Source organism: Acinonyx jubatus, chromosome B3 (assembly GCF_027475565.1).
Source record: "Acinonyx jubatus isolate Ajub_Pintada_27869175 chromosome B3, VMU_Ajub_asm_v1.0, whole genome shotgun sequence".
Classification (NCBI taxonomy): Eukaryota; Metazoa; Chordata; class Mammalia; order Carnivora; family Felidae; genus Acinonyx; species Acinonyx jubatus.
Window position 1 is genome coordinate 17,647,000 of NC_069386.1, and position 11,080 is coordinate 17,658,079.

Sequence of the window (11,080 nt, forward strand, 5' to 3'; positions counted from 1 at the left end):
TTACTGCCAATCTTTTAAAAATAAAAGAATTATAAGGGAATTTAGATGCCAACAAGTTAGAGAACTTAGATGAAATGAAGAAATTTGTAAAAAGACACAAACCCCCAAACTGACTCAAGAATAAAAAAAGATTAAATTTATCTAAAAAAGAGATCTAATTAGGAACCAAAAAAGGATTGTACAAAGAAAAGTCTAAGAATGAATATATCTTCACTGGTGAATTCCATAAAATATTTGAAGGATAATTAACACCAATTTATTCATAAACTCTTGTAAGAAAATAATGTAATGCACTACATAGTTAGAATGAAGGACAAAGACAACATAATTATCTCAGTAGATGCAGAAAAAGTTTAATATTTGACAAATGCTTTAAAATTAAGATGTTTAACAAAGTAAAACTAGAAGGGAACTTCCTCAACCTGATCAATGACATCTATGAAAAACCTATAGCTAACATCATATTGGTGGCAAAATGTAAGTTTTCAGCCTAATATCAGGAACAAGACAAAGATGTCCCTCTTACCACCTCTATTCAAATTTGTATTAGAGGTTGTAGCCCAGGCAATAGGCAAGAAGAAGAAATATAAAACATCCAGTTTGGAAACAAAGGATTAAAACTATATTTTCAGATAACATGATCTTGTGTATAGAAAATCATAAGGAATACACACACACACACACACACACACACACACACACAATTAGAGCTAATAAAGGTTCAACAAGGTTTCAGGATACAGAATTAATATATGAAAGTTAATTAGTTTTTATACATATGCAATGAATAATCCAAAAAGGGAATTAAATTATATTTACAACAGCATTAAAAAGAATAAAATACTTAAGAACAAATTAACAAAAGAAGCACAAGACTTACCCACTGAAAACTGCAAAACATCACTGAAAAAATTAAAAACCTGAATAAATGTAAAGAAATGCTATGCTCATGGATTGGGAGACCACCATATTGTTAAGACTGCAATATTCCCCAAATTAATCTACAGATTCAGTGCAAATCCCTATCAAAATACCAGCTGCATTTGTTGCAGAAATGAACAGGCTGATCCCAAAATTCATGTGGAAATGCAAGAGACCCAGAATAGCCAAAATAATATTGAAAAAAGGAACAAACTTGTAGGACACACACTTCCCAATTTCAAAACCTCCTACACAGCTACATTAATTAAGACAGTGTGATCCTGGCATAAAGATAGACATGTACATCAATGGAATAAAATTGAGAATCCAAATAAACTATTACATTTATGGTCAATTTATTTTTGACAAGAGTGCCAAGACAACGTAATGAGGGAATGAATAATCTTTTTAACAAACAAATGGTGCTAGAACAACTGGATAACCACATGCAACAGAATTAAACTGGACCATTACTTCATACCACCTGCAAAAATTAGCTCAAAGGGATTAAAGACCTAAATGTAATAACTAAGATAAAAAACTCTTAGGGGCACCTGGGTGGCTCAATCAGTTGAGTGTCCCACACTTGATTTCAGCTCAGGTCATGATCTCATGGTTAATGAGTTTGAGCCTCACATTGGGCTCTGTGCTGACAGTCCACAGCCTGCCTGGGATTCTCTTTCTCTCTCTCTCTCTCTCTCTCTCTCTCTCTCTTTCTCCTTCCTCTGCCTGTGCTATCTCTCCCTCTCTCTCCCTCTCTCTCCCTCTCTCTCCCTCTCTCTTTCTCCCTCTCTCTCTCTCTCTCTTTCTCTCAAAATAAACTTAAAAAATCTCTTAGAAAAAAACATAAGTATAAATCTTCATGATGTTGGACAAATCAAATTTCTTAGATATGACACCAAAAGCACAAGCAAACAAAGAAAAAATAAACAAGTTATACTTCATCAAGATTAATAACTTTTGTTCCTCAAAGGACACTATCACAAAAGTGAAAAAAAACCCCACAGAATGGGAATAATTATTTCCAACTGTATATCCGATAAGGGCCTAGTATTCAGTATATATAAAGAAGTCTAACAACTCAACAATTAAAAGAAAAGAACTCCAAATAAAAATTACCGATGAGGCACATCGGTAGCTCAGTCATTTGAGCGTCAGACTTCAGTGCAGGTCATGATCTCCTGATTCGTGAGTTTGAGCCCCACATCAAGCTCTCTGCTGTGTGGAGCCCATTTTGGAACCTCTGTGTCCCTCTTTCTGCCACTCCTCCCTGTGTGTGCACATGTTTGTGTGCACTCTCTCAAAAATAAATATTAAAAAAAATCTTTTTAATTAGGTAAAGGATTAGAATAACATTTCTCTAAAGAAGATATCTAAATGTCCAATAAGCACATGAAAGTATAGTCAACATCATTAGTCATTAGGGAAATGCAAATCAAAATCACAATGAGATACCACTTCACACCCACTAGGGTGGCTATAAACAAAAAGATGGACAATGGCAAGGGTTGCCAAGGACATGGAATAACTGAAACCTAATTGTTGGTGGAGATTATGAACTGTACAATGATGACTCATCTGTTTTGGAAAACAGATTGGCAGTTCCTCAAAAGGTTAAACCTGAGTTACCCTATGAGCCAGAATGTGACACCTAAGTACCTAAGAAAATTCAAAATTTATGTCCACACACAAGTGTGTACACAAATGTTTATATTCATAACAGTCAAAAAGTAGAAAGAATTCAAATGCCAATCGATGAATGAATGCATGAATACAATATGGTGTATTCATATGATGAAATATTACCAGCCATGAGAAGGAATGAAGTACTCACACATGCTACAACGTGAATAAACCTTGAAAACATGACAAAAAACAGACACAAAAGGCCACATATTATATGCTTCCATCTATGTGAAATGTTCAGAATAAGCCAATTCATAGAAACAAAGTAGATTAAGGGTTGCCAGGGGCTAGGGGGAGGGGGAAATGGGGACTGACTGCTTATGGGTGTGTACTTTCTTTTTGGGGTGATGAAAATGATCTGGAGTTAGTGGTGACGGTTGCACAACCTTGTGAATATACTAAAAACAACCGAATCTCACAGTTTCAGTGAGTTTGGGTGAATTTTATGTGAATAATATGAATTTTATGTGAATTATATCTCAATCTTAAAATCAAAGACAGTGATGCAAATTTACATATCTGTTAATGAACTAATTTTGGATAGACCAACAATCTTTCCAAAAGCCATGAATGGAGCTGCCCATCTCTATGGCAGGGAAATGGATGAAAACTCAGTGTTAACAACGTATCTAGTTTCAGAGTCTGTCCTTACTGGTTAACACCAGCATCAAGCCAATTCTGCAGTAGTTTAAAAATTCCACTTGGTGAGTTCTCCAACTCACTTGATCCATTGATCAGTCACCACCCCAGTGTGGGCCTCTCAAACCAAAGCCCACTGAAAGTAAGACACCATGAAATTAATGTGTTTGAAAATAGAGGGGCGCCTAGATGTTTAAGTCGGTTAAGTGTCCAACTTCAGCTTAGGTCATGATCTCACGGTTTGTGAGTTTGAGCCCCACATTGGGCTCTGTGTTGACCACTGAGAGCCTAGAGCCTGCTTCAGATTCTGTGTTTCCCTCTCTCTCTGCCCCTCCCCCACTCATGCTCTGTCTCTCTCAAAAATAAACATTAAAGAAAATATTTTGTGGCACAAAAACAGATCAATGGAACAGAATAGAGAACCCAGAAATGGACCCACAAACATGTGGCCAACTAATCTTTGACGAAGCAGGAAAGAATATTCAATGGAATAAAGACAGTCTCCTCAGCAAATGGTGCTGGGGAAACTGGACAGCGACATGCAGAAAAATGAACCTGGACCACTTTCTTACACCGTACACAAAAATAAACTCAAAATGGATGAAAGACCTAAATTTAAGACAGGAAGCCATCAAAATCCTTGAGGAGAAAGCAGGCAAAAACCTCTTTGACCTCAGCCGCAGCAACTTCTTACTCGACACATCTCTGGAGGCAAGGGAAACAAAAGCAAAAATGAACCATTGGGACCTCATCAAAATAAAAAGCTTTTGCACAGCTTAGGAAACAATCAGGAAAACTAAAAGGCAACTAACGGAATGGGAGAAGATATTTGTAAATGACATATCAGATAAAGGGTTAGTATCCAAAATCCATAAAGAACTTACCAAACTCAACACCCAAAAAACAAATAATCCAGTGAAGAAATGGGCAAAAGATATGAATAGACACCTCTCCCAAGAAGACATCCAGATGGCCAACCAACACATGAAAAAATGCTCAACATCACTCACAATCAGGGAAATACAAATCAAAACCACAATGAGATACCACCTCACACCTGTCAGAATGGCTCACATTAACAACTCAGGCAACAACAGATGTTGGCAAGGATGCAGAGAAAGAAGGTCTCTTTTGCACTGCTGGTGGGAATGCAAACTGGTGCAGCCACTCTGGAAAACAGTGTGGAGTTTCCTCAAAAAGTTAAAAATAGAACTACCCTATGTCCCAGCAATTGCACTACTAGGTATTTATCCAAGGGACACAGGTGTGCTGTTTTGAAGGGGCACATGCACCCCAATGTTTATAGCAGCACTATCGACAATAGCCAAAGTATGGAAAGAGCCCAAATGTTCACTGATGGATGAATGGATAAAGAAGATGTGGTATATATATACAATGGAGTATTAGTAGTCAATCAAAAAGAATGAAATCTTGCCATTTGCCACTACGTGGTTGGAACTGGAAGGTATTAAGCTAAGTGAAATTCGTCAGAAGAAGACAAATATCATATGACTTCACTCATATGAGGAATTTAAGATACAAAGCAGGTGAACATAAGGGAAGGGAAACAAAAATAATATAAAAACAGGGAGGGGGACAAAAGACTCAAGTATAGAGAACAAACAGAGTCACTGGAGGGGTTGTGGGAGGGGGGATGGGCTAAATGGGTAAGGGGCATTAAGGAATCCATTCCTGAAATCATTGTTGCACCATATGCTAATTTGGATGTAAATTAAGCAATAAAAGATTTTAAAAATAAATTAATTTAAAAAATTTCTTGAAAATACAATCAAGTGGAAAATTCTGTAAAGTACTAGAAAGCCATATTTGCTTTTTTTTCTAGTTTGCAATCCCATGTCTTGGCACCATTTTTACCTGGAACAAAAATGTAAAGGGAGGTATTCTTTACTACAGGTCCTATCTTTTAAGGATAATTATTAAATATTTGTGTTTATTTTAACAGGTATTCCAAAAACACATTAATCCAAAGCTGTTCAGAATTCTCTGAAACTGATAAAAGTCACTATTAGATATATTGGCCAAATAACTACACCCTGTTTGAGGATAGTCAGCCTAATTTAGTAAACCAAAACTATGTCTAGATTTTAAATAAAATGTAGGGATTTTTAAATTGTATGTAAGAAACAGTAGTTATATCTGGCTCTATTCAGGTATATGCTCTTTATTTTTAGTTGATTGGACTGGTAAAGAATTTAAAGAGAAAAAAATGGAAAATCCAATTGTAATATTGTTAGTTTTATCTTCCTATTTGAAATAATACAGGTAAATTATTTTTTGAGCTATTACTACTGAGTTCTGTACATTGATTATATAATTAAATCATGCATAAAAGCAGTTATTAGACCATCCTAAAAGGAAAAACCTGTTCTTTTTAATTTACCTGTTCTTTTTAATTTAATTAATCTAAGACTTCCTGCAAGTATTCTCTATCCAGGTAATTTTTTCAAGGTTTCATAATTCATATGAAAGTAGCCTTTTTCTGATTACAAAAGCAGGGTGCCTGGGTGACTCAGTCAGTTAAGCATCCAACTCTTGATTTCGGCTCAGGTCATGATCTCACGGTTTCGTGAGTTCGAGCCCCACATTGGGCTCTGTGCTGATGGTGCAGAGCCTGCATGAGATTCTCTCTCTCCCTCTCTCTTCCCCTCCTACCCCTCACACACTCTCTCTCTCTCTCAAAAATAAATAAATAAACTTAAAAAAAAAAAGCAACACTGCAGGCTAGAGGAAAGCAATGAAGAAAACCTTCCCATCCTAGTAACACCCTCCTCCCCCCTTCCTCCCCCCCCCCGCCCCCACCAATCTTTGGATGAGTGTTTGTCTATCTTTTCACTCAGAATTTTCTATGAATCCTACACACACATGTGGATTTACCTGGATGGCATCTTAGTATACCTACTATTTTATAACCTGCTTTCTTCACATGATGTATTACAAAAATTCACATCAATAAGTCCAGATATACGTAATCACTGCATAGAATTACATTTCTACCAATATTATGTAACATATTATATATATTTAATATACTGCCAGACAAAAATATATTTTTGTTTCTAATGTAGTTGAAAATAAAAAATTTTCCCCCATTTCTTTAGGACCAACTCATTTGGGAAAGCATGTAGGAGAGGGATGCTTCTTGAAGCCAGTAGAGTAGTGCATTACTAATTTCCTAAGCACACATCACCAGCTTCACTCTCTTCAACCAGAGCAATCTTGGGAAACTTCACCCTTTTATTTAACGTCAAATTCTCTGGGACTAGAGACCTGAACTAGGATGTAATTCAAAAGGTACTTTTATTTGTGTCACTGTCTAGGCTGCCACCGCCAGTTGTAGTTTCCAGGAAAGAGTTTTCCCCCCAAACATTTCCATATATAGATACATTTGCTTTATATATTTATATTTATGTTTATATTTAGAACAGCAATAAAAACATGACCTGGAATTTGATTAAGCTGTTGTTTAATATTAAATTGATAGCATTCACAGCCGATTCACCACCAAGATATTTAGAGTTAGCCTAATAATCTGAGGTCACTGCAAAAATAAGACCCGGGATCCAGCTTTAAGAGAAGCAGCTCACAGACAGAGCCGCATTCATGGCAAGGAGAAAATGGCATCGAAAAGACGAGGTAGCAGCAGGAGGGACGTGAGTCAGCTGCAGAGGCAAACCGCACCCTTTGGGGGAGTTTCCCGGCTCACGTCCAAGTAACAGGAATTCTGGAGACTTAGGAAGTGTGAAGAGCAAAGACATTAGACTAAGGAGAAAAGCAAGCGGGACAGGGGGCGGGGATGGGGGTGGGGGGAGAGATGATGGCAAATACCACTGTTCCGGAGGAAGGCATTTACTTAAAACAAAAGCGTGCATAATTTTAGCTGTACCCATGTTTCCTTCTCATCCTCTTTTGCTTTAACAATATGTACCCCGGTTGAGTGAAACAGAATGGAAATTTAAGGAAGGACGTTGAATTTGGTGCCTTGGATATTCTCCCCTGCCTCTGGCCCACCGCGGTGATGGTGCTGCTATGATTCCAAGGGCCCCGGTTTTGCTGGCGCCAGGTGCTCACCCCCTGAAGCTGAGCCTGCTTCTCGGCTGGGGGTGGGTGGCCTGGAGGAGGTCTTGCTGGCTCTGGCGGTGGCGGCTCCCCTGGAGCTCTTGGGTTTGGTGTTCAGGGTATTCAGGAAGCCTAGACAGAACACCAGGGAGCCCATCTCTGTTTACCCTGTAGGAGGCTGAGGGTGGGGTGGGGGATGTTCGAAGGTGAAGATAAGCCCTGAAGTTTTGCAGGTCGTTAAACAAGCCCTAATTGAATGAGATCCACGATTTCAGAAGAAATGGTGCATGATCCTTTCCAAAAGAGCCTTTCCAAAAGAAGAAGCGTGCGGAAATTCCGAAACTCACTCTAAAGGCAAGCATGGAGGGATGCCCGGGGGCCTCCCTCAAGGGGCGACTGGCGACCTACTCTGATTTCAGCCCAGGTCATGATCCTGGGATCGAGCCCTGTGTTGGCCTCTGCGCAGAGCGTGGAGCCCGCATGGGATTCTCTCTCCCCCTCCCTCCCACTGCCCCCTCTCCCTCTCCTTCTCTCTCTCTCAAATTAAAAAAATAATAATAAATTGGCCTTAAAAAAAAAAAAGCCAAGCATGGAAATGTGACATGGAGGAACAAGATTATCTGATACCTACAAATATCAGAAAGAACAAGAAATGACTTGAGTTTTGCCTGTGCCTGTGACTACCTGAAGGAGCTGTCTTCACATGCCACCTTCCTTTGGGACAGTCCTGCCCAGTCCCCTATCTTTGCATGGATCTCACTGATGGATCTGAACTGGCAACCTCATTTCAGAGAATGTGGAAAATTCCTTAAATAGAATTCGTCACGCCCCACCCCACCTCACCCTCAGGTTTTCTCAGGGTTCTTCTCAGCCCCTTTGCCAAACTTGTAGGTGATGTGTGCAAATGTGGGTAATTTCTACTTCAGATCAGTTACTCTGTTTCTGTGAGATGATTCACATTATTTGTACATAAATATTTTAGTGAGTTGTAGTAGCCATCATCTGCAAAACTGCATTGTCCACATTATCAATTTTACAATCACCTCTACTCTACTTGTATTCAAGGAGCCTTCCAGAAGTATCTGAAAGTTTATTTTGGACCACTTCTACGTCATGTCTTTCACTAGCATCTAAAAGAGCCAATCTCGCTCGAGCCTTCATCTGAAAACGTGCCATCTGGCACCTTATCACCCTAAGTTGCTGAGACACTGCACACTTTTTAGTTTTAGTTAGGTGGCTCCTTTCTTTTTTAACCAGCATCTTCCTCATACTAACACTTTTTAATGGTATTTTTACTATTCGAAGTAACATAGAAAGCATTCACCTCTAAGTGACATCCTGGTTCCTCTTGATAAAAGGAAAAAAAATCCAAATGGGACTGAAATCTAGAAAGGGAGCTCACCCAGACCAGCACTCAGAGGGAATTGGGGGGGGGGGGGGGCGGGAAATTCAATGTCCACCAAGTTTGTAAAGCATTAAAAATAATTCTCCTCCCAACCCCACCCTGTCTTGTACTTAGGAAGAAAGAATGCAGGGTATAAATAATGAATGAATAGAATAAATAGATATGACGGGGATGATGTGTGTAAAAACAACTGGTCATACTTTTAGACTTGTGAAGTCAATTCTTTAGCTATGTTTTGCCCTACATAGAGGCTTAAGAATATTCAGATGTGTATCTGTTACACGAAATAATCACTTCAGTTCTAAAAATACTCTCCTGCTACTAACTCAATTAAAAAAAAGTGCAGCAGGAAAGCTTAATTAAGCTTTCTAGGTTGTTAAAACTCTGCTTCCAGAAAAAAACTATACTATTCTTAGAGTCCCCCAGTCCAATTGCAAAGAACAACTAATGTGTTATCAGTCCAGAAATGGTTCCTTTCTTGTGCTTAGCACTGAGATCATTGCATGGGATTTTAATTGAGTAAACCCAGACTGTGCTGGGCAGCTGAAGAGAACTTTGTTCTACGAGTAACATCAGCTTCAGGAGAGCAGAATTGACAAGACGCCAAATTCCTTCAAGAAATTTGGGACTAGTTGAAACCACCCTACCCCACCTTGCTTTGATGATGGCAATTGATGATAAGTTTTAATTTTTCAGCACCTGGTGTTAACAGCAGTGTGCCCAGATCCAAAACAACAACAAAGAAAGAACTAAAACATCATTTACAGATTGGCAACATGTCCCAGAACCCACAGAGGGAGCAGCGAGTAGCAGGGTGAGGAGAGAAACCAGATTCCCTCTCCAAACATCATAAATGAGAAAATCCAACCTGCTGAAAGGCCACACAAAACAGTCAAGAAATGTGTTGTTTGGGGGTCTGGGAAAGGAACCCATAGGCAGGGCTGGGAATGGCTTTAAGTAGATTCAAAGGCTGAGCCCTCGGGAGACACAGTCTGGGGACAACACGTGCCCCTCAGACGCAGGACTTGACTAAGACGCTAATAACCCACCCTGGGTTTCAGGCCAGGTGCCAAGTGGTGCGGGGCACAACCTGGTGTGGGGATCTGCACGGGACCAAGTGTCCAAGATGAGCAGCCCGAAGATCAGAAGAAAACCAAGGCTTTCCAAGGAAAACGATGAGGTATAGCTAAGGTTTCTCCGTCACAGGACACACTTCAAAGTGGCAGGTGCGGTGCTAGGCTCTGGGGATTCAAAAGTGAACAGTCCAGGGCTGGGGCCTGCCTCCAGGGAGCGGATATTCTAGTAAAAGAAAATAGACAGTAAACAAAAATATACCCAAATGGATAGTAACAAAGAATGGCAAGTGTTAGGACGGCAAACAGAAGGTACTAGGAACTTCACCCTTGATCTCTGGCCCGACAGGCTCCTCCTCCTACCTGTCTCTGTCTTTGGCTCCTCCTTCTCCTTCCACTCACTAAGTGAACACAGGCCCCAAGGTGTTGGACTAAGGGTCTGCTCAGCATTCTTGTCCCGATCACTCTGCATCCACCACTGCCAAGAGCTTACACCTTCGCCTTAAAAAAACTGCCTTCTCAACTTCATCCAGGCCTGATCACGTCCCTGAGGCCTGACATGACCACGCCCCCAAGCCCAGCTGACCACGCCTCCGAGGCAGGCCAGACCACACCCCCAGGCCTAGCCTGACCAGGCCTCCAGGGCTGGCCTGCCTCCTCGGCCTCAAGAAAACTCCAGGGCTCATTAAAACAAGGTTGTGGTGATGGCAGCAGTAATAACCCCTGAATTCTGCACTGAAAATGCGCGAGTTTTATGGTACGTAAATTATACTTCAGTGAAGCTTTAGGAAACAAAGGGAAAAGTCCAACAGCCCCCAGCCCTGGCCCCCATTCCAAACTTCCATATGCATGCCCTTGTCACCAGGGAGCCACCTCTGGCCTCAGACATGAATCACCCTTGACTCCTCCCTCTGAGTAACTCCCCAAGTCTAGCAAGTTGCCAGTCAGCCAACTCTCACCCACCAGTATTTCTCAAATCCAGGTCAGCCCCCATCACCACCCTTGCTGAGCCCCCACCATGACTCCACAGTGCCCTTCTAGGGCTCTCCAGTCGGTGGTTGGTAGCATGGGCACGGCCACCTAGGAGCACCTGCCCCTTTGGAAGCGTGCTTTGGGTTGTCGTATGGATCCAAGGCACTGGGCATCTGTGGGTGGGGAAGGGAGGCCAGAGAAGTTCACACATCAAACGGTCCCCCTGTTCTCCAGGACTTTAGAATGTCCTAGCCACTCTCTTCCATACAGGGAAATCCGGCCTGCTGTTACTTATCCTGATACTAAG

The 11,080-nt window shown here is 40.8% G+C and overlaps 1 long non-coding RNA gene across 2 annotated transcripts; it reads right to left on the bottom strand.

Annotated features, from left to right (window-relative positions):
* Positions 1–6,128: 6,128 nt before the first annotated feature.
* LOC113602048 (uncharacterized) lies at positions 6,129–10,655 on the bottom strand. Of its 2 annotated transcripts, XR_008299005.1 has the most exons (3): positions 10,165–10,598; positions 9,819–10,027; positions 6,129–7,455 (listed from the first exon to the last, which is right to left on the bottom strand). It is a non-coding gene; the product is annotated as an uncharacterized LOC113602048 (long non-coding RNA). The 2 variants fall into 2 exon arrangements; XR_003423428.2 differs by lacking the exon at positions 6,129–7,455 and having other exon boundaries at positions 9,472–10,027; positions 10,165–10,655.
* Positions 10,656–11,080: the final 425 nt, after the last annotated feature.